This window comes from Erithacus rubecula, assembly GCF_903797595.1.
Source record: "Erithacus rubecula genome assembly, chromosome: 23".
Lineage (NCBI taxonomy): Eukaryota > Metazoa > Chordata > Aves > Passeriformes > Muscicapidae > Erithacus > Erithacus rubecula.
The window spans coordinates 1,165,976-1,190,124 of NC_136675.1; the positions used below are offsets into that span (position 1 = coordinate 1,165,976).

At 47.2% G+C, this 24,149-nt stretch overlaps 1 protein-coding gene across 5 annotated transcripts in view; it reads left to right on the forward strand.

Annotated features, from left to right (window-relative positions):
* Positions 1–1,501: 1,501 nt before the first annotated feature.
* The window catches only part of EPB41 (erythrocyte membrane protein band 4.1), a 74,684-nt gene continuing 52,036 nt past the window's right edge, over positions 1,502–24,149 (forward strand). For all 5 annotated transcript variants that reach the window (XM_079325788.1, XM_079325790.1, XM_079325789.1 and 2 more), the window contains exon 1: positions 1,502–1,676. The gene's annotated coding sequence lies outside the window, so the exon portion shown is untranslated. The remainder of the gene's footprint in view (positions 1,677–24,149) is intronic.

Below are 24,149 nucleotides of genomic sequence, written 5' to 3' on the forward strand. Positions count from 1 at the left end.
GTCAGAGCCTCAGGGCATATTTTAAAGGAACTACCTGTCCCTAATGTAGGAACAGTGACTTAGAGCCGCCAGACCTTTCCCAGACTGTCTTTTTTTAATTAGATGTGCTCATCTAAGTCCAAGGAAACCACCAAGTAGTCCAGATTTAAGGCAGAAATATCTGTGTTCCCTCTCATTAAGGAGCTTTTTTCAAGTGGTCTCAACACAGAGGGACAGAGGGGGGGAGCTACCCTGTTCTTGGCAGAACTGAGTGTCATAGACACCTAAAGGAGAAGGGGTAAATAGCTGAGAGAAGCATGTTAATTTTTCTAAAAATCTGGGTATTTTTAGCTCCCATATAGCACAAATACCCTCAGTATGTGAGTGGCCTTTTTTTAGGTTGGTACCAGTAAGGGCTCAGCATGGTGATGGAGCCATCCCAGCCAGGGTATCCATCAACCTCGGGTATTATCTGCTGATGGAAAGGCAGGGCGGTTGCTCTTAATCTAAGAAGAATAATGTGCCTGAGACCTTAATTCTCTTTGGGAGACAAACGGAGATGCCTTGGTGCCAGGTGTATTTTGGAATTGTGGAAATATATGAGGGGGATTTGGTTCCTGAGCTGGGCAGGCTGACCTCAGCCTTGCTGGAGCCTTTGCAAGTGCTCAAGAGGCACTGGGCAGCGTGTTTTGCTCTGATGTACATAGCAGGGAGAGCTGGACAGCTCTGCTTGATTGATTCTAATCCGGTTGTAAATGATGAAAATCCAGTCCATGCTGGAGGTGCAGGATTCCAGAGCAGGGGTAGGGCACAGTGGGGCTGTGCTGGGCTTCTGGGAGAGGTCCTTGTTGACCAAGCGCTCGCCACCTCAATTGTCTTTTTTTGGTTTGCCACAGACTGAGGCAGTATCTGTCCGATTACCAATAGTCTTATGCTTAGAAAAATGAAGAATATAATAATAGCATAAAGAAAACCCCAACGCCTCCCCCTACCTTTTTTCATACACTGCTCCTTGCTTCTTCACCCCGGGTTTCCCTTCAGAGCTGGGCCACGACTTTTCTCTGGGAGGCAGCGAGCGGTGTTTAAAATCTAGGTCACGGAGGGAGTGGGAGCGGCGCTGCCGCCCGCGGTACCGGCGGGCAGGGCCCTTCCTGTCCCCTTCCTACCGGGGCCGTGCAGCGCCAAATTATCGCTCCTCCGCCACCATCACCTTAGCGAAGGCGGGGAGAGGGGGGTAGGAGCAGGCAGTAATCCCGTTATTTCAGCCTCTCGCTGCCGAGGTGTTGTGGCGGGCTCAGGAAGGCGCTCCGGGCGCTCCCTCCGGGCCGCCCGCGGGAGGGAAACGCGAGCGAGCGGGATGGGGGGAGCCAGGAGGGGGCGCACGCTCCCCCGCCCGCGCCGCCTGCCGCGGTTTCCCCGTAGCCAATGGCGAGGCGGCGCTGGCGTCCCGCCCCTCGCCCTCGGCCAATGAGAACTTACTACAGTGTTGTGGGGGGAGGAGGCGGGGCCGGGGTGGCAGAGCCGCGGGCGGGCGGCAGCGGGCGCGGAGCGGCGGGCGCGGAACAGAGAGGAACGGAGACAGAGCGACTGGCTGGGGACGGCACAGTACGGCACAGCCCCGGGGTGCCGCACCGCTGCGGGGGCTCTGCGGGGCCCGGTGTGAGGCCGGCGGGCGCCGCGCGCGCGGGGGCGGCCGGGTAAGAGCGCGGTAGCGTGTGCGCGGCGCGGGGGAGTGCGCACGGCCTTTGCGCGGCGGGTGCGTATCCCCGCGTCCGTGTCCTTATGTCCCTGTGCCCACAAACGGCGGCTCGGTGCGTGCCCGCGGTCTCTGTGCGAGTGGGCACGTGCATGTGCGCGTGTGGCTGTGCGCTGTGTGTGTATGCGTGTGCTCATCTGCGCAAGGTGCATCTGCACAGCGGGTGCGTGCGGTCAGCGTGCCTGTGCGTGTAAAGGGTACGTGAGGTGTTGGAGTATGCACGCGTGGTCTGCACAAGCAGCCTGTGTGTGCTCTCGGGGGAGTGTGGTGTGACTGCTGTGAGCTCTGCGCGTGAGCGCCGCGTGTATACGCAGTGCGTGTGCAAGCTGTGCGTGTGTGCGCGCCGTGTGTCTGTGCCCACCAGGTGAATGAATGCGCGTGGTGTTCCTGTGTACACCATGTGTCTGTCCATACTGTGCGCGTGTGTGCAGCATGTCTGTGTGTGCGCTGTGCCTGCACGGAGTGTCCGTGTGTGCACAGTGTGTGTTTGTGCGCGGCTCGTGTGCGAGCGCTCCGTGGGGCTGTGTGTGACATGGAGTACTGGAAGTCAAAAGGCTGAGGCTCAGTCCGAGACAGATGGTGCAGGAGGCAAGAAATGGGGATAGCAGGATGGGGACACACAGGTCGGGGGAGCTGGCACCCAGCGTCCCCCTTTGCTGGGGCGGGGTTGCCTGGGCTGCCGTGGCCGAGGGATCCCCAGCTCTGCCCGGAGTCCGTTGTGCAGGAGGACGAGGAGGGAGATACGGCGGGGAAGTGCTTCGGTCTCCACAGACAGATGGCTGCTCACCCACACATGGGGACAAATGTGGGTGCTGTGGTCCGGCATCAATCAGGCAAGGGCTCTTTCCTGTCCATGCACCCTGCTTTCCCCTGAATTGTAGCTCAAGAAAACACCTTGGCCCGCTGAGAAGTGATGCTCTTACTGGATTTTCCACCAAAGTGTATTTTTATTTCCTATTTCCAACGAGGCACTATTTGTAATGAAAATGACTCCAGAAGGTCTGGAACGAGTTAAAATCTACCTCACTTCTGAGTACCGCAGCTGCAAGTGTCCTAAGTCTTCACTTCCGTGTTTTTTGGAAAAAAAGAACTTCTTCACTCTCTGTGCACTGGTTTGGAGAAGCTGCTTTTGGGCAGAGTCTGGCAGCTCTTCCCTCTGTGGCTGTGTAAATGATAATTCGAGAGTTAATTGCATGTTTGGTGGTGGAGAGAAAATTTCTTAGAGAATTTTGGGGTTCGTGCTATGCTGGTTTAGTTACAGTTCTGTGTGTTAATTTAATTAAGATACTGGAGAAACAAAGCAAAATTATCCAATCCAAACGATTCCATGAAAATCTTATTTCTGAACAGTACCACAAACTCCATTTTTGTCTTGCATTGCTCTTTCAGTTTAGGATTTGAAGGCTTTACAAACACACTGGATTTTGGCTTGCCTTAGTTTGCTAGGTTTGGAGGGATGGTCTTTGAATTAGTGATTGTTACTCACAGTTGTGATATGTAAATATAATCCCTGTAAAGTCTCGTGGGGCAGAGAATATGCTGTGTCTGGATGAGGGATGCGGAGGGGCTCTGCCCTGACTGCTGTTACTGCTGTGGTGCTGTGAAATGCAGTTCCTTTCACAATTAGCTAAGTCGTGTCGCTGGCCCAGGATCTGCTCCCTTTGCTTCAAAGGTTGCTTTGTGGAGATCCAAAGGAGATTTTTTTTTTTTTTTTAATGGCTGGTCCAGCTATATTTTTAATCGTTTGAAGGTTTTCCTGCGGCATTGTAGTGGTTGTTAAGGGTTGTGTGTCGCACATCAGTGATGCTGATACTCTTGATGTTCATATTTTACATAATCTTGCATCTTCACTTGCACTTCTGGGGCAATTTTGAGCATTGGGTGGGATTTAAAAGGCAGTAGGGTCCTTTGCATATCTCTGCTGTCATGGCCTTAATAAAGAAGGTGAGGATTTTCTAGGATTCCCGTGGACAAAGATAATCTGCTGCGGAAGGTAAATATCAGGATAAACAGTCTATGCTCCTTACCTTGAAAACTCAATTAGAGCCTTATGAAACAGAGAAGGATGATTTCTTTTTAATTTTTTCCCCAATATAAACACATTCATTATTTCCTGTATCAGTTTAGAATTACCTGTGTTTTCGTCTGATCTCACAAATGCAAGTTAAATAATCTTATCTGAAGCAAAGCATTTCATGGGAAAGCAGCAATCCTAAGGAGTAAGGACTCCTCTCAGACTGTCTCCAAACACTGTACGTTCCTAAAGCCTACAAATGCTTCAGGCAGTGATACTCCAAACCTACAGCTCCGGGCTGCAGAATCTCCCTGCCAAGTGCCTGTGTGCTCTGCATGAGCATCCGTGGTGTTTTTCATTTGACAGCATTTGATTTTCAGAAAACAGTAAAACGATGTTTCTCCTACTGCCCCATTTACTGCTTGTTGAGCAGATATTTGATGGATGGGACATAGGCTGGCGAGGATGTGGCTTATTTAGTGAGCAACCACCTCCACAAATTCATTCATTAGAGATCAAACTGTTGCTCTGCTGGAGTAGCTTGCAGGGATGCTGGGATGCTCCATGAGCTTTGATACATTGACAGGTGGATGATGATGATGTTGTTGTGAATGTGGCATGTAACATGCTGGAATAAAGTTGTGTGTACAGAAGGGATGCTGATGGAGGGCAGTGTCTCTGTACTAGCTTTTCACCAGCAGTTATTTGGCATCTCAAAGGAATCTTGGATTTTTGGGGTCAGCAGGTGAACCTCAGGCCTTCCATCCTTGGATGTTCAGTAGACCTGTTGGCTGAGTATCCACAGAATCTGACTAGGAGTTTCTCCTCAAACATCTTTCCTTATGTTCTGAAATGAGGGGTGTGTGCTGAGAGCCTCCTAATTTGGGGCAAGCGTGACAGTACCTGTGTCAGTGCCAGGTGAATTTTTCTTCAGCCCCCTACTGCCATATTTCACCTATTTCTTAGCCCTAGAAATGATGCTCAGAAATCTTGTGTCCATGCTGGGTGAGAAAGCTCTGGGCTCCCCAGGTATCCAGGCCAGGGATCCCTGCTCCTAGTGGGAGCTTCCCACTCCTCTGTGGATGGAGGCATGTGTGGGTGGGGCTGCACTGGGGAGGAAGAGCTGAGCTGTACTGGTGTGCCACACTGGGTTAGTGTCTGAACTTGCTGGGGCTGCTTTTACATTCCTGAGAATAAGCTAAGATGAATCTAAGGGCTTTAGTAGGACAGTGTGGGGGTCCTTGCAGCAATCCTATGGATGCAAATGATTTCCTATCATAAACCTACTTTGTACTTTTAAACTACACTACAGATCTGTTGGTTTCCCTTTAACTTTTGTGTAGTTTTCTTAGCACATTAAGGAGTAACAGATACTCAGGTTGTTCAGGCTTGGAGCTGTGTTTGTTGCTGTTGTGTATTTCTCTGTGGAAGTTCAAAATAAAGCTTTGCATCAGGAGTAGAAATTGCAGTCTGGGCCTGGGGATCTTTTGCAATGATTATTCTGCTTTCTTGGTGCTTGGCTTTTGCTGTAATCTTGTGTAGATTAAGCAGGCAACGATGCATAAAGATTTCCCTGTGTATGTCTTATCTACTACTGTTTTGATGAGTGTTGTGGTTTCTTAAGTTGCAAAGAACTGTAGGATGCGGCATAGCAGGGATTTATCTTTGTCCATCTGATGGATTAGGTAGGCATGTTTATGGCTTGTACTTAATCCAGATTAATATTATTAGTTTCTTTACGTTCAGTCAGTTGTTTACGCTTGTTTTCTGTTTATGTGAGTTTTTGCTTGTGTAATGCCACTCACATTGTGTATTAAAAGCCAGTGCTTTTAATTTGTCCATGTAGATTGTCTCTCTCTTTTTTTCTTTTTTTTTTTTTTTTCCCTTTTTTAAATGAAGCAGGTCCACAGAGAGGGAAATTGTGTGGGCTTGGGGGTGTATTCAAGCAATTGTACTCTTCCAGGCCATGCTCCTCCAGACCCTGCTGCAATTCTGATCTGGGATTTTTAAACAAATCTCCATGCCAGCTTGCTTTAGCTGCTGTGCTCAGAGCAAATGTCGACAGCAGTGGTTTGTAATTTATAATTTATAAAGTCTCACAGCACTTGAACTCTGGTGCTTTTGGAGGGGACTGAGAATTTTGTATCTCTCTGATCTCAGTGTGGAACCTAAAAGATGTAGGAAGATGAGCAGCTCAGGGGAGTGTTTCTTCTAGCAAGCTGTGGGAGAGCTCTGTGGCTGCCTGGTTGTGTGGCTGCAGCCACAGTGTTGGGTGCTTCCCTCCCAGATGTGTATTTTTGGGGAGCAGCCCAGTCCATCTGCTGGTGAGGGTGAGTGCCATGGGATGTCAGCCTGGCTTTCGGGGTCACACCGGGGAGTAACCCTCCATGGCCACCTCATGACCTGCAGCCCAGACCTCTGGAGGCTCCTTTGCTCTGTCAAAATTGAGTCCTTCTTATAGGAATCAGCTCAGCCTGGGATGTAACCACAGCAAAGTATGCTGTGGCTGGAGCCTGGGAATGGGAGTACACTTTGAAAGCAGTGGAAGAAGAATTGGGCCAGTTAGGTATTTCTATGAAAACCACAATTCCTTTGGACCCCCTGGTCACTGGTTGTAGGCTGATTATTCTGCTCCTTCTCCGCCCCATGGAATGTGTGTGTGTGAGACAGATAATTAAAAGCTTTTAGTGAAATAAATAATTAAGCTTCTCATGCACCTTTGTAGTAGAATTGCAGAGCCAAACCCTTGGAGGTGGAAGATGGCATGGGCTGCTGCTGGTCCCACAGCATCTCCTCGCCTTCCCATGCTGGTGTGGCCTTGGAGCATAGTTGCACATGGACTTCTCCCCTAGGGCCTGGGTGTCAATGAACATGAGGGGAGCAGTCCCATCCCATTGTGTCCAGAGCTCCAGGCTGGATCTATTCCCTGTTATTCAAACTCTGCTCGGAAGACAGGATTAACAATTCCCACCCAAATTCATCTACAATGCCTGTGTGCAAATGAATCAAAAGCATGAGTTTGTCCCTGCAATTCACTCATGAAATGGCCTGGGTGCTCCAGGAAGATGTGAAGGCTGGTTTTTGCCTCTTGTGAGCTGCCTGTGGTGCCTTGAGCCAGGCACTTAGAAAATGAGAAGCATGCAGCTGGTAACCATTCCTGGGGAGTTTTAGGAATCGTTTGTCATTGGGCAGGGGCTGGTTCATAGAAGGATAAAAATCTTTCAAGTCCAGCTTCAGCTGCCCTAGCCAGCAAATATTTTTCCTTCTGCAGCCCTGCCTTGCATGCTGCTTTCCAGTTCCTGAGCCAATGGTTAAGAGGGCCCTATAACCAATGTCATAGAATCTACTTAGTTGGAAGGGACCCACAAGGATCATCAAGTCCAACTCCTGGCCCTGCACAGGACACCCCAACAATCCTACCCCGTGCATCCTTGAGAGGGTTATCCATTGTCCAAACACTTGTAGAGTTCTGGCAGCCTCAGGGCTCTGGCCATTCCCTGGGGAGTCTGATCAGTGCCTAGCCATCCTCCAGGTAAAGAAACTTTTGCTGATGTCTCACCTAAATGTATATATCTCTGATTTCCCCCCTTAATATAAGGGCCAAAGGACAGCAGGATGCCCTGGGACTTTAAGGGAAAATGCAAATTTTAGTTGGTGCAGAGGTAGCTCAGGGTGACATTTTGCAGACCTAGAAAAAACTCACTTAAATCCCCAAACAAAAACTGCTTGTCTGTCCTTTAGATATTGGATTCTGTGTGTGCATAGTGTTTTAGTCCTGTTGGCAAAGACACATATCATGGCAGTGTCACCTTGACATGCACATCAGACACAAGTCAATAGGACCCTCCAGGGATGCAGCCCCTTGGAGAAGAGCAGTGGTGAGCTGTAACCCTCATGGTACAAGTGAGTCCTCCTGTCTTTCATGTACCATGAAAACTCAGGTGCTCATTTGGTCTGAAAAATCTTGAAATCCAGCATTAGGCCAAAGTTTTCTGGCTTAAATACCTGTCTTAGAGCTGTTATTTGGCAGTGAATTGACAGGCAAGATGGAAGTTGTGTGTTTAAATTGTTGGTCTGAAGTCAGAAGTCACCTAACCAGCATCCCTGTTTCTCCTGCATGAGTCTGTGTAAGTGTATAGTGGCAGTAGAAAGGCTGTTTATCATGTAAACATACCCTAACATAGACAGAAGGCAGACCCCTATAGTTCGTAGAAGGAAGAGGTCACATTCCATGCAAGAAAAGAGCACTTTTAGGACCCTTAGTAGCATGCATTACAATTAGATCAGGGAGAAACCACGTGGGATCAGTACCAGGCACTTCCTGGTGTACCTCCATTCCTCCTCCTGGGAAGTACCAGCACTACTGTGTCCCTCCATTCCTCCTAGGATTGGTGCTGGTGGCTGATGCTGATATCCCTGCTTTTTTATCTCCAACTGCCAACTTGAAAGTTGAGTGTGTGTGGTGAGAAGCTAGTGAGAACCTTGGTGAATGTGCACATGAAGTAGCAACATGATAAACTCAGTGCGGGCCGCGTGGTCCAGTTGCGGGGGTAACTTTCATCAAGGAAAAACTGGAAGCTTTTGGGGCCTGAAGAGGAGTTCAGGTGCAGAGAAAATGTGAGTTTTCAACTGTTCTAGTCAAAAGGTTTTAAGGACCCCCACAGTTTCTCAAAGAGGGGGAACAACTAGAAAGAGAAACTGTTTTGGAAGGTGAAGAATATAGGGTACATATATATTGCTTTTCCATGAATTTTCATGTGCAGCCAGTCCTCCCCCCCCCCGCCCAAGGTGTTTAGACATGATGGAAAAGGGGTCTTGCAGACATGTGAGTTTGCTGACTCACACAGATGAGCTGGTTTCATTCTTTAGGGCTTTCTGAAAAATTCAGTATTGTCAGGATGGCCCTGGAGAAGGGAGTTTTATCTCCAGTGGGAGCAACTGCATCAACATGGGAAGGGTATGCTGGTAGCAGTGGGGGAAAATGGCCACATGCTGAATCCCTCTGATACTGCTTCTAGTGAGTGCCATAGTTTCTTCAGACTTCTGGAGGAGTTTGTTGTTGTTGTTGTAACTGCTGCTTCTGTTATTTCCATCAGGTCTACCTAGATGCTGCCTTCAAAAAACACTTCCTTTGTTTGTGGGTGGCAGTATCAGTTTGCTTGCTCCCACCTGTCGCTGCTCTTTCCTTCACTCCTCCAGGAAATGGTGGAATAAAGCTGGGATTGGTTGATGAGGTCAGAGTAGCTGTTGTGCCCATCCTGGTGCAGGACCCACCCCATCCCTGCCCATCTCTTCAGTGAGGTTTGGGATGCTTCATCCCCTTGATCATGAGAACCCAAGGGACTTGTGGTGTACAAGCATTTTTGTCTCAAAAAATGGCCTTTTTTCCTCTGTTTACACACTGAAGCAAGCTTTTTTATTTTGTTTTGTTCTGAGCAAGATGCTTTGTGTAGCTGGTATCTCCCATCCCCTCGCTTTTGGAGCACCAATGCAGAAAACATTACTTTTCTTGGTTCAGGTGCTCTTCCTCCCACCCCCAAACACCCATCAGATGCCGGTGGGGAAATCAGCAGTCACACAGACAGTGTTAGTGGCTTCATGTTTTGCAGCTGCTGCTCTTGGCTTATTTAAAAATGATGATTGACTCTCTTCATCTACCCTGATGATGGTGTATGGAGATACTCCTTTTGCAAAGATATGGTTATTAAAAACAGAGTCCCTGTTGCATGATGAATCAAGAGGGAGCGCTCGGGGAAACTGAATCTATTAGTGCTACTTGCCTGTGTGCCTCCAGAGGCAAGAATGGGAGTAGATAATGGACATGAGGGATGAATTCACATAGCAAGGAGGCTTGCAATTACAGAGGAATTTGGTATTTCACTGTGATGCCTTTCTTGCAGGTTTATTTCTTTTTGTAATTGAGCTGGACTCTCCGGCATGAGCATTGCTTGATGATTGCGCTGGTGGGTTTGGTCTGCACAGTGCTAATCACAGCAAAGGCTGGTCATCTGGGAATGCAAATACATTATGCACAGCATATGAAAATGCAGTGGAATTAAACTTTTTTTCTCCTTTTTTGGGGTAGATGCACAGCTGGATCTGTGCCAGTGATAGGTTGTCTGCAGATACCGGTGAAGGAGAGGTGCCAGTGCCCTGTGCCTGCAGCTCCATCACACACAGGTTCAGGAGGTTGGAAGGTGTGCATGGAGCTCATTGGTGCCTCAGTGAGGTGCTAACCTGGTTGCAGGGTTGCCTCTATTTCCTGGGTTTATGCTGTTGGGGGAGGTGGTTGTATGTTAACCATTTCTCGTGATTTCTCAGCACAAACAGTTGTAAATCGTTCCTGTGGTACGAGCAGATGCAGAAAGCTCTCAGCCCTGTGCAGAGGTACCACCTCCTGCCTGGCTTTTGAAAACACAAATGTAAGGAAACAAAGAGCTCTGCCCTTTTGATGTAACTACAGAATCAGCTGAAAATTTATGGGTAGTTTCTGCTTGTTTTGGAAGCAGGTTAACCTTCTGAAACTTCCGACTGTGGCAGAAAACCAAGCAGTGATACTGAAACTGAGGTTTAAATAATTGTAACTTTCATAGCAGTTCAGCTTTACCACTAGGAAAACACTATAGGATTGGTGAAGAACTTGTTTTTTTTACTGAAACACTTGTTCTAATAAATTTTCTAGACTGGGGGGAAGAGAACATCAACTGGAGCTGCAGCTGTGCACCTCTGAAACAGGAGGTTTGTAAGTGAGAGGTTCCTGTCTACCTCAAGTATCTGCTTGAGTTTTTCCCCAATTCCCTTCAACAGAAGCAGTCTCTGAGAAAATATTTTGAGACATTTCTTTAAAACAAAAAATGACTGGAGACAGACAAGCACAAGCCTCTCTGTTGTGAAATGTTGTCAGAGCTTTGCTGTTGAAGCAAGAGTGTTTGGGATTTAGGAAAACAGGGCAGATATTCAGCCAGCTGGACCTCACAAGATTGAGCATCATCTCAACATCTCTATGTCAGCCAAGCCCAGCAGTTGTTCAGTTCCACATCTCTAGAAGAAACTGGGGAACGTGCAGCTCTTGTCTGTTTTTTCAAGTTAATCTTCTTGCCCTGCTTTCCCACCCATGGACTGTGGTTTTGCCTAGTCATAAGGTGTTTAGTGGGTGCAGTTCAGATGCTGCAAGTCAGAGACGTCTGGGGATGAGTCACTAGAGCTCAGGATGGGACAAGTTTCTCAAAAACAAGAAAACAGGCTTTGTGAAAACTTAAAATTAAGAGTTGATTGCCAGACACAAAAAGACCTAGACCTCTTGGTATCAGAAGTGATGAGCTCTTTGATGGTGCATTGGGAAATTTGAGACTTGAAATTTGTTGCTGTGTTTAAAAAAAAAAAAAAAAAAAAGGTGTTTTTGCTGCTCCAAGTAGTAAATTATATATATATATTTTTTAATGCAAATTGGGAAAAAAATTTGAGTTTGAAGCAGAGCAGATATGTGATTTTTAAGCTGATAATTTGTCACATGAGTAATTAGCCACTGTGATACCCAGCACAGCCCCTTCTGCCTTTTGCAGTGATCATATATGTGATCTGCACTTACTGCAGAGAAAAATGAATGTGGCACTTGCATTTTAGTTGGAGGATTTTTTGTGTTGAGTCACTGTAAATGGGGTTGTGTGTTTTTCATTTGGAATATGAGATCCACCCATCTGGTACTAATGAAGTGTTTGATAAAAACCACCTGCAGCAGAAGCCTGTGCAGCCATTCCCAATGGCACGAGCACGTGTGTATGCTTGTGTGGCACCTTCTTATTTTAAACCATGCTGGAAGGTTGGTTTTGCTGCTTAAAATGAACTTGGGTAAAGTAGCAGCTCGCTGGGTGACCACTAATTGATTTAATTGCTGCTCTTAATGTGAAATATATTCTGGGTTATAGAAGCATGTTCTGCCACTGTCCCAGATGAGGGATGTGTTCCCTCTGTCCCCATGCAGGCATGTCCCTGCTGTGAGCAGCTCAAGCCACCATGGTGTTCCCCGCCCCAGTGCTACAACATGGCTTTTTCTCAAAAGCTGTGTTTGGCAAGGTCTGGGAACAGAAGTGAAGCACAGAGAAGAGTTATTCACCTTTTTATTTTTCCTCTTGTATTCAGAAGCACTGATCTTCTCTGCTATTGTCAAGACTGAATTCTGCAGTGCTGTTGGTGAAACACTTTAAAAGTGCACGGCACCATGCAAAGAGAAACACATTTTTGAGATAAAAAATCCAATATTAAACTAAAAAATGAATAGATAGTCATGGTGAAATGCTGTTTCCTTCTGGCATATTACTGTTTCATGCAAGTGGCACTGCATCAGTACATTGTGCAATAAAGATCTATTTCTAGAAAGGAAAAAAAGAGGCGAGAGTTAATGGGATCTTTCTCCAAATCCAACAGAAGGATGTCTTGCACTAGGGGCATTATTAAATCTTGCAATATGAGTTGCAAAATAACTTGTTACGCTGCTGTCTGCAGAGGCCACTGTGTGAAGGCAAATGGGCGTTCTGTGCCCTTCCAGAAGGCTCACGCTGTACTCCTGTGTCCTGGGCTCTGCTCAGGGGATTGTTTTGGATCTTAACCTCAGAGGTCTGTTGTTAATGACTGAAGAGCTCAGTTCGTGGTATGAAGTCACCTGTGCTTGAATGGCTGCAGTGTTCAGGCATCTCTCCCATAGAGTTTGAGGTTTTCATCCTCCTGGTTTTGTGTGCTTTGCTAAAGGCGCTTAAAGCTCATGGGCATTTATACAGCACTGGCTGCTGTTGCTACTGTGTGTGCTTAATCCCAGAGATTTCTGGGTTAACATCCCAGATTTGAACTGGTGCTATGTTTTGTTGAATCCCATAGGGAAAAATGGATATTTATTGCTGTGGTAACTTGGGGGATCCAAAGGGCTGCTGAAATCTGGGCATTGAGGCTGTGATGCTCATAGTCTGCTTCACTAGATCTGCCCTTCATGCTCAGGACTGTTAATCCACCACTAAGACAAGGAATCTGTTTCTTCTACCAGAGGAGAGACTGGTCCTGGATGCTCCAGCTCTGTGCAGACAGCAGCCTCATTCACAGGGATCTGTAATTAATGTCGGCTCTTGAGCGCTGAGTAATTGGGAGCAGTAATTGGATGGTAGCTTAAGAGTAGGAGCATGGTTTAATAAAATAAAGCAAACAGGCTTTCAGTCATAGTGTCAGCAGGTAAAACACCTGGGAAGCAGCAAATAAATCCACATGGCAGTGACGCCAGCGAGGTCTGTGCAGTCCAGGCAGTGAACCAAAGCCTGCAGGGCAGGTCCTCATCTCCTTCCCTGGGTGCTGAAATGGGGACACAGCCTGGTGAGGCAGATACTTTTTAAACATCTCCCACAGTTAGGAATAAGAGAATTAAATGTACATGCTGTGGAGTTATAGTTCACTTCTAAAGAGTTTTTGCAACTTGTTTAGCTGGGCAGCTGGGGTGAGCTCAGGCTGTGCAGTGGTGTCCTAACCAGAGACCAGCCCATTATATTTGTTTATATCTTGTTTTTGCTTTTTACTCTTAAACTACACTTCTTGCCACTGCGAGGGATCCCATTTCTCTACTTTTATTTCCTGTATTGCCCTGCTCACAGCTTACTCTGGTGCGGAAGTGCCTCCCAGCTAGCTCAGCCTGCTCAGACCTCATTTGTATGTTCATTATTTTCATCTTAGAGAGGAAGAGGCGGCTATTTACCTTCAGACTGTGTGTATAGAAAGAGAACCTGATGAAGGATGTGCAGAGGAGGTAGGTGATTTAAGAATGTATTTGTTGGAGGAGCAAAGAGCAGGTTTGGCAGGAGCCGCTTGGCTGGGGCACCTGAGTGAGGTCACCGATGCTTTTTGCTCGCTCCACTCTTTCACCCTGGCCTCATTTGAAGGGTCTTCTCATGGCAGTTTTAACCAGAACAATGATATTACCAGAGCCTGCAGAAAAGAGGATTTATGTGGCATTTTATTCCCTTGTGCTACATGAATGTGGATTTCAGCAATATTGTTGTGTGGCTCCTGCTGTCAGCAGCACAGTGAAAAGAGTGGCTCACTTGTCTGGAATTGTGACTGTGGGACTCGCAGCCCTTTAACAGCATAATTTTGACTGGGGCTCTCTATTTAGTCCCCAGTACTGAGCAAGACCAATTAATTTTGGGTCAAAAATACTGAGAATAATATGGCTCATTATTAATTTGCTGTTGCTTTTAATACTTGATAAATACCTGAGCTACCTGAGTCTCTGTGAGTCTGTGGAGCTTTCAGCTAGATGAAGCACTCTTGGACTCAGTGCATCTTCAGCTGTGCATGAAGCAGTTGCACAATTAGGATTTAAGTATGAAAAAGAGGAAAATAAGCAAAACTTCTTCAAATAAAACATGGTGGTTGTTCCTACCACCACTATATTGTTGAGAGTTTGTGTGTATACACACAAGCACACACTTCGAATAGAATAAGGATTATTTTGAAACCTAACTCATAAAATAGGTATCAATGGAATGCTAAATTGTGTATATAAGGCCAGTAGCTTATCCAGAAAGCACCACTAGCCCCATGTACAATTTATTTTAATAGGGAAAAACTTAAACCAGCTGTTGTTTTCTGCTAAAGAAAATATATTTGTCTTTACTGGCTCTTCATTTATTTAAAAATATTGCAGTGTTAAAACAACTGGAAGCTGTTTATTGTTGTCTTCTCAGCTGGTTGGTGGCCAGCAGTGTTCTGGCTCTGCCATGGCAGGTTGCATTGACACAGGAGGGTATGGAGAGAGCTGGTTTGCAACTTCCAAGTGCTACCCCAGTTTCCCCAGTGCACATGCCCACCTGACTTCATGCCCAAGCTCCCTTTAATGCCCTTGGGGATGTTAAACTTCTCGCAGTGTGGTGTGTAATACAGGATAAAAGGGAGAGGCCTGGGGAGAAAGGTGTGAGTTGGTGGGAGAGGGGGTCCTGGGCAGCCCCTGGAAGTGGGGAGAAGGTTGGAGGGAAGCAGGGGGGGTGTGGGTGGAAGAAAGCAAGGGTAACAGAAGAAAGAGTAGGTCTGGTGCAGCCAGACAGGAGGGTAGGAGTGATCCTTTTAGTGCTTGTTGTCTGTGGAGCTCCTGGGTGGAGCAGTGGTTGATCAGCAGGATTAAATGTGGCTGGAGGGGAAGGTGCTGCAGTGTTTTGTTCAGAAACACAAAGGCCATCCAGGAGTAGCAGTGTGGTACTCAGCACTAACCCTGCTGTGATGTGCTGTGTGGCAAAGGTGAGTGTTGAAGAGGTAGAAAATACCTCTTGAGAGCTGGTGGAATGTGGCTGTGCTGGTGTGTTTGTTCAGTGAAATCACAGCCCTCGACAGCCTCCCACACCAACCCATCCAGCGCCGAGAGGAGGGCGGCAACCAAAAATATGAGCAAACAGCCCCTGAATGTGGGTGCAAAATGTATTTCTGACCCCTCCCTGCTGTATTGAGGGTGAACACAACTTCCTTTTCCTTTCTGTAGTCTGAAGAAAGCGATGTTTGCGTACATTTCCTCCATGCAAATAATTGCAGCGACCCTGGGCTGATGCCTGAGCTGAGCAGCGGGTGCTGCAGGAACCAGCATGGATCCTTACTTGGGTCTCCAGTGGTGAAAATACCCTCACAATACCATCTTTTCTTCCATCCCATTCTCTAAATCACTGCTCTCCCTTCCCCCCATGATGGTGTTTAATATCCTGTTCACTATTTCCTTCTTCTTACAGCCAGGCTGCTGGCTGGAGCTCAGCTGCTGTGCCCTGGTGAGCCATTAGTGCATCAGGATGGGATCTGGGGCAGTAATTCAAAGCAGGCTCCCTGTGGGATAACACTGCCATGGCTCTGTGGGCAGGCAGAAGGTGTCACCATCATTAGTTTAGTTCTGCAGCAGACGTGGGGGTGATAAAGTCCTCACTGGGTGTTTGCTGTCCCAGAGGATCAAAGGGATTCCTGATAACTGAGCAGCTGAAATGAAGCATTCCCATTGTCTGCCTTTAACTGAGCTACTGAATGGCAGTGAACCAAAATCATCAGGATAGGCACTGAAGTGCCATCTCTCCATCATGTGGGTCAGTACAGGATTGAGAGGATTGCCTGAAATGGTCACTTTTTTGCTGTAAACTTCTGAGAAATGCCCTCCCATTCTGAAGTCTCAGATTGTCAGTGGTTTCTCTGCTCTGGAGTCATCTGAATCTTGCCAAAGAAACAGGGGATTATTTAATGAAAATAGCATTTCCAAGCTGTGTGTTAAAGCATCCAGAACACCATGTTATGTCTTCTCCCCATTGGTGACACTGCACAGCCAGTGTGGGAATTCACAAGCAGTTTTGATTCAAAGCCATCTTCAGTGAAAATGGTTGTTTGTAAATGTGTTGCATGAGATGTGTCAATAGATGTAATTAGGGAATGAAAACTGCTGCACACCCCTAATTAAGGGGATTAAAAACTCAAGCTGCCTGATTTCACTGCTGGATGGAAAAAACAGACTGGTGGAAATGGCTAGAGGCCGAGTCTTGGGGAGGTGGGAGGGGTTCTGCTGCAGTCTGTTGGCTCAGGAGAGCAGCTCTGGGAGGTGACAGGACTTAGCTGCTCTGCTACATGCCCGTAACTGACTGTTGACTGCACATGATGGTATTTAATTGCTGCTTCATATTCCCCTTTTGTTTGGTTCCTGTTTCTGGTGGAGATGGGAGAATTTTCATCCCTGCCAGCTGTGCTGGGCTGCAACCTTGAGAAGGTGACAGGTGTGTCACCCCATGTCAGTTTGGTGTCCTGGTGTCTTCCATCATCTCAGTAACCATCCCCAACTCTTTGGCTGTTCTGGATAGTACTGTGGGATCTTGTTGTGTAGAAGCAGAAGCAAGATGTGTGTGAGGACACAGGGCAGAACCTCCAGGCATCCCTGAGGTGCTTTTTGCATGCATGAAACAGGCCAAATTGTGCAACTAGAGGACAAAGAACATTGTGCAATGGAGATATTAGGAAGCTGTGCTCACTGAGGGCTTTTCCTTAGCCTTTCGAAGAGGAGAATGACTTTGTTATGAGCTGGGAACTGCCAGCAAGGATGTCCCTTAATCCAAGCACTGATATTCCATTGCTTTTTTTACTCTGGATGAGTGTCACCTGCACTGTGGGGCAGAATCCCTGGAGGGATTCTGGAGAACATCCTCTGAGTGGGAGGTGTTGCAAAACCCACCTTGATTTTCCAGGAATCATCTTCTTTGCTACCTGGCTCGTGGAGCCACTCCAGGATCAAAGTGGTCACTGAGCATCATGAGCAGGAAAGCTGGGAAGAAAACTGTGCCTATGGAGGTGGTATGAAGTGTATGAGCATGTTCCTGGGAAATGCAGTGCTGCATTTATTGGACAACATCCTTCTGGGGCCCTGGTGGCACTGGAGTTTGTCCCAGTCAAACAGAGTCACTACCTTGAGGCTTTACAAACCGATTCTGACTCCTGGCTCTGCGTGTTTGGGGGAACAGCTGAGTGGCTGTTTTTCTGCCTGTTGCCTGTGGACCAGCTCTGTTTGAAACATGGTTATGCCCAGGTTTTGGATGTTTGCCTGCTGTCCTTGGGCATAGACTGGAGCCTGCAGATGTGCAGTAGGATCGTTTAGGATCATTCCCATGGGGTTTTTTTTGGGACGAGTGGTGCAGTTTAACCATCACCTGCAATATTGTTTTGAAAAGGAGAAAAAAAAAGAGGGGAGCTTTCTGGAAGAGGTGTCTCCTCACCTCCCTCCTGTGCACAGTGCCCACAGAAGATGCTTTACTGCTCCCAGTCTTAAGGCAAGGTCAGCAGCATCCCAGTTTGCATTCCCCATTGCTTTGTGCCTTGGGGAGCTTTAGCCAGCTTGGAGTGGGCTCTGCTGCTTTTCATGGAGGGCCTCAATTAGCTCTTAGTGGGCTCTAAAACCAAGCTGACTGGTCTTGAGAGTTTTCAAGTTGTTGTTGAAGGTTGGGTTCTTTCTGTGATACTGGGAGTTTGCAGCTCAAGGTTTGTGGTGGGAATGGATTTCTTCTCCTCTGTGCTGTTGCATGGGATGCTGAACTCTTAAAGAAGAGGAGACTTCAGAAAGGGGTCGGCTTTCCTAAACAAAGCCTATCCCAGCTCAGGAGCAGCACAGGCTGCTGTGTCTGATACCTGCAGTGTTTGTATCCACCCAGTGAAACTCAGCTTCACAAACCCCCTGCTCGCTGTCTCATTCCCTAGGGCTTCTCAGAGCTCTGGCTGTCCCAGTTGTGTCTCCAGAGCTGGCATCCCTGTCTGTGCTGGATCTGGCTAGTTCCATGCTGGTGGTTGCTGAGGGGATCTCCAGCTTCTTCACCCCTGTGCTGCTCTGCAGGTGTAAGTGACTGGGGCTTAGCCAAAAAACCAAGAATTGAGAAATTTAGTAGATAATTTGCAGCTGGCCAATGCCTTCCTGCACTCATAGGTAAGGGTCATTAATATTTAAAAGTTCAGGCTGATAATTACTGTAAAGGTAATTTTAGTTACCTTGCAGCCCTCGTTTCACTGCTCGATGGTTGCAGTGAGCATATGAGAGCAAACCAGGTAAATCAACTCAGCCTGGTAGCTGTACAACTTCTTAAAACTCATGAAAACAGCACAAAACCACATTTGCTGCACCCCTGGGCAGACCCAGGCACCACTGGGTTAGCCACCATGTCCTGGGATTTCTGCAAATTACAGGCTCTTGAGAGCGAGAATGATGTTTCCTCCTTTAAATACGTTTGGAATGTTGCTGTCAGGAGAAAAGGTCTTGGAATCAACTTAGGGTAGTTGAGTGCTAACTTAAGTGTCCTTAACAAGCTGAGGGGGTTATAGGTGTTCAGCCTTGAGAAATCTCTAGGGAGACCTTAGAGCCCCTTCCAGTGCCTAAAGGTGCTTATAAATCAGAGGGAGAGTGACTTTTTTACACAGGCAGATAATGTGAGAACAAAGAATGACCTCAAACGATAGACAGCAGGATTAAGTGGGATAGTGGGGAGAAATTCTTCCCTGGGAGGGTGGGGAGACCCTGGCACAGGGTCCCAGAGAAGCTGCCCCTGGATCCCTGGCAGTGTCCAAGGCCAGACTGGATGGGGCTTGGGGCATTCTGGGACAGTGGAAGCTGTCCCTGCCTGTGGCAGGGGGTGTAATGAGATATGCTTTCCCACCCAAACCGTTCTAGGATTCTGTAATAATTGATGGCAATTTTGGAGCAGTAAGCCCAGCGGAAAGGCAGGGTTGGGGATGTTTGCATCCAGCTCTTCAGCCAGCTTTCGTGAGGGCTCAGCTGAGAATAAGCCTAGCACTTGTTCTCCCAGCCCTTCCTGTAAGTGGCTCCCTCAGATAGCTTAAATATTGTGCATTTCTTGTGTGCTAATAACATCCGAATAACTGTGTGATTATGGTTATTTTTAATGAATTCTGGGCGTTGTACCAGGGTGCAGTAGATGTATTTGAGGCAGTTGGGTGAATGCAAATGGCATTACAACCGTGAAGTAACAAATGAAGCCCTTAAGTGCAGTGTCCCTGGCATGCCAGGGAGGAACAGCCCAAATGTGTGAACTGGGGCCATCAGTGATGGAGCCTGTTAAGAGGGTTTAGCATTAAGCAGCGGTTCATCCTGGCAGGTGCCTGTGTGTGTGTGTGTGTGTGAGCAGGGGTGGTGTTTATCTAGCAAGCAGCTCTTTATCAAAGGAGTGTGCAGGGCCCTCTGGGCTTCTAATTATAGCTTTGGTTTGGAAGCAACCAAAACGAGAGCAGCAAAAGCAAAATGTGCTTTACTCCCATTCTTGGGAAACTGTAAGGAAAGAATATGAGTCCTGTTATGTTAAACCTTGAGTGTAAATGAGGCACAGTGTAAGTAAACACATCTGTGTTCAGGCAGGAAAAAAATACCTTATGAATAATTCATGGCAAAAATCCTCCTGTTCAGCTGATGAAGAGCTATTGCTTATTTCTGTGGAACTGTTGCTTTAACAAGTAGAATGCTGCTGCAGGGAGAGCCATCATCACACGCAGCGGTGGCATTGTCATCTCTGCTGTGCTGTCATCAGCACCATGGGTATTGCATCAGTGCAGAGTCAGGAGTGGCTGTCATGGAGTGACCGACCTGCTGGGACAGAGCCTGTCCTTGCCATTGCCTCCCCGAGGTGCAGTGGCTCTCTCATGGTGCTTTTGGAGCACCGTTCCCGCTCCTTTTCTTTGCACAGATTTCTGGCGCCTGCCGGGTGCCTGTGCTCCCCGTTTCCGTGGGAGGCTGGTGCAGGTAGAAGCCCCGGGATGTTATCTGCACCATGCAGGGTCTGAGCTGCTCCTAGGGTGGGGATGGGCTTGGATGGATCCCTCCCTCCCTCTGCAGGGTTGGGCAGATAGTGGGTCTTTCGGCAAAGGAGGGTTTTGGAGTGACTGCTGCCTGGCAGGCTGAGCCCGTGTCCTCTGGGAGGTTTGGTGTTTCTGCAGAATCAACTCCTTCCGTCAGGCACCGCGCTTGAGACCCAGCGTGTTGTTTCTGCTCTGGTGTCTGCAGGGAAGGGAGCTCCTAGAGTTACTGCATGCTACTGAAGGGGAAACAGCACTTGTATTAAACTGATGCTTTTGTTAGTCTTTGTAGCCAACTACTGCCTTGCAATGGGAGGAGGGATAGTCTATGAGCAGCTTGGTTTTGCTTGCAGTCTGGTACATGTGCCTTCTCCGAGTCTCTGTTCTGGGTCCAGCTGCTCCAAGTTCAAGTGAGTTTTCCAGACAGCTCCCACATAGGCAGTCTTTCCAAACCCATTGCTGTAGACAAGACCCCAGTGACAAGTACATGTTTTCATTTAAATTTCAGCACCTCACCAATGAGCAAAGCCCATGAATTTCCATGTAAGGAATTCTGTAGCATCCAGGAGGATTTTTGAGGATACGGAGGAGGAGCTCTCGGCTCCCTTTGGTTGTAATGCACTTACTGCTCCATTTAGTCAGGTCATTTTATAAGCCCAGTCTTCAATTTGACATAAATGATTTGCTTTCAGCAGATGGTGAGCTACTATTTTTGCCCTCATTTAACTGGGAAAGCTGTACGATAGCAGGGGATGGGAGAGGAGCACGGTGCTGCCGACATGCAGTAGATTACCAGGGCTGGCCTGGTGAGAATTAAATCCGGACAGTTGTAATGTGCCATCTGTGTTGTATTGGGTGGTTTATTTTCCCCGTTTCAATGAGGCTCCTGAAGACTCCTGTTTCCCTCCAGGTCAGGCTGAGTGACAGCATCCTTTTTCTTCAGGATCCAAAGTACCAGCACAGAAAGATGAGGAATGTTTATTCTAAGTGGGGTTATAAAATGTCAGCATTAATTATTCCTCTAATAAAGTGTATTAAATAAATTCTGAAAGCTTCTGAGTCTTTAGAATATTTTAAAGTTGTTTGAATTTCTGTTGTGAGCCTTATTTTATTGCATTTGAATTTCTTGCTTTGTTTGAAACCCCCAGGCAAACACCTCTGTCCTATGGTCATAGAATCCCAGACTAGTTTGGGTTGGCAGAGACCTTAAGGTCTGTCACATGCCATGGCCCAGGGACACCTTCCATTAGACAAGGCTACTTCAAGCTCAGTCCAGTGTTTTCTTTACTGTAGTAAAAATCACATGTAGGACACATAACACACATGTGGAGTGAGTTGTGGCAGCTACAGTTTCCTGCTCTCCCACCCGCAGGTTTATTGCACCTGCACCAGGTCTAGACAAAACTGTTTCTTCAGGCTGTGCTCTCTATTTCAAGCAGCATTCTTTGTAGTTTCCCTGGTGAATTATGTGCTTTTCACACACATTATGAAATGGGGAGGAACGCATTTTGAAAAAAAACCCACCACACTGTTGCTGAAACGATTTAATTTTTGCCTATTTTTAGCAGAAGTTTGTGTCTTATCATTGTCTCCAGCTCTTGCTGGAGCAGCAGTGTTCAGTGAAGCCACACATTTTTGTGTAGAAAGGTCAAGACAGTTTGTCCCACCCGTTATCTGGTATTGGGCATCTTTGCAAGACAGTTTGTGTTTCCAAGAACTGAATGGATAATCCTTTTTCTTCTCTCTCTGAAAGACTAAGCCACTGGGAATTAAGTAAGTTATGACATAAGCCATAAATCATTTTTCTAAGCTTGGAAACAAGGATGAGTTAGATTTTTCACAGACTGGTTTGAGTTGGAACATTAAAGCCCATCCCATCCCACCCCCTGCCATGGGTAGGGATGCCTTCCACTATCCCAGGTTGCTCCAAGCCCCATCCAGCCTGGCCTTGGACACTGCCAGGGATCCAGGGGCAGTCACTTCTTCTTTGGGCAGCCTGTGCCAGGACCTCCCCACCCTTATGGGCAGGAATTTCTTTCTGATTTCTAATTAACCCTTCCTTCTGTCAGCATAGGTTCAGTTTGCTATCACTAAACTTACTGGGTGCCTAAGTAAGAGAGCCTGAAGTGGGCTGATAGGTAGGAAAGGATGACAGACAGGTATTTAAACATGCCTGTTTTATTGAGCCTCTGTAACTCATCATGGAACAGCCCGAGTGAGCAGCACTGTCATTTCCAGGGATCTCAGGTGCCATCACTTAATGAGGGCCTTCCAGTGCTCAGGTGCCATAAGGAAGGGATTTATCTTTCTCATGAGGATTGAAGGCTTTTTCAACCGGGAGCTGTTGTGGTGTGTTGAGCTACTCTAAAATCTTTTAGATAAATCTCTGTGAGTCTGTGCAGGCTGGAAAATGAGGATGATTTGGTTTAGATTGGGATTGTGTTCTGATGTCTACAAGAGCAGTACCTATGGAGCTGTGTGGGGATGAAACTGAGTTTAGCCATCATCTGCTCACCGGATAATTAGTGCAGGGTGGATGGGGCTTGGAGCAACCTGGTCTAGTGGAAGGTGTCTCTGTGAATGCCAGTGGGTTGGAATGAGATGAGTTTAAGGTCCCTTCAACTCAAATCATTCCATGAATGAACTGTTGGAAACGGGGTGAGCAATGAACACTTGCACTTCTTTTAAGTCTGTTTTATTTCCTGGATTTTGATGCAGGAAAGAGGGATGAGTGTGTATGAATTACACCAAGCCCACAGTGATATTGTGTGTTCTCTACAGTTGTGCCCTTGGCCAGAAAGAAGGATAAGCATTGAGGATGAGAGGCTTGAGTGCTGGAGGGATGTAGGGTCTTTGCAGGTACATCAGGTTCAGGGGCTGCCTCTGCACTGGTTTGCTTTGAGATTTGGTGTTCAGAGTTGCTGATGCCTTGAGAGAAGATCTGTGGAGCTCCTTCTTCATCACCAAAGCACTGACATTCCTGAGGAGGTCCAGGTTCTCCCTTGGGGGCTGCTCTGGTTCAGATGAGGTGGAAAGGTGGTGGTGGGAAATCACCCCGTGGTGCAGGTGTCCTCAGCAGGGCACAGGAGGTATTTAACTGCTGTGGAAATATTTAATACCTTTCTCTTCAGGTTGCTTCCTGTTGCCAAAGCCTTTTTATCTGCAGGATGTTCTTCAGCTTAAAAATGTTAGATCTAAGTATGTATTTGTACTCTTTCCTGATGAGATTGTTACTCTGAAATCTCTTGCTGGGATCATATCTGAGTTTTGTTGTAGTTTGCTTATTTCCATAGTGTTTAATACCTTCCCCACTCCAGACTTGTGAAGAGCCTGCCTTTTACAGAAGAGACAACCTTTTACAAGCATCAAACCCTCAGCCTCTACCAAAGAAAGCCCCCCCAAATGAAGTATTTACAGTGTGGCAGTTCAGAGCAGAACATTAACAGCACTGCTTGAGTGCTCATACAATGTCAGAGCATCTTCCTCCAGCATCCAGGGATCTCCTGAGATACCTGCAGGCTCAGCAGAATCACCTTATGGAATAGCAAGGGAGGAAAATTTAATTTAAAAAAAAAAAAAACCTGCTTGTGGTTTAGCTGTGGGCAGTGCTTTCCCCAAGGGATGGGTTGAAGACCATTGGAGCAGCAACCTTGCTCTATGTGTCTGCTCTGCTGTGGGCTGAGTTGAAAACAAAATACCACTTGGCACCCATCTCCTTGCAGGAAAAGTCCTTTTCTTGTAGAATCACAGAATCACAGACTGTATGAATGTAGGGGAAATAATTTCTGAGCATAAACTTCCAAGGGAGGGAGCCAGCCAGGAGCCCATGCTTTGGAGCAGTGAACTCGGGTCTCACAGAAAGATGTTTGTTGTACCCAGTGATTTATTGGTGCTGGCAGCTATGAAATGTTTTTTGGGAAGAGAAGGGCTCCTAGGTGCCCATCTCTGCATCCCCAGTGCTGCCGAGGGGTTCTGGCTGAGCTGCAATGTGGTTCTCAGGGGATGGAGGAAAGACCAGGATGTGTTTGCTCATCTCCAGCCAGACCCATCTTCCTACATCAGGAAACGTCC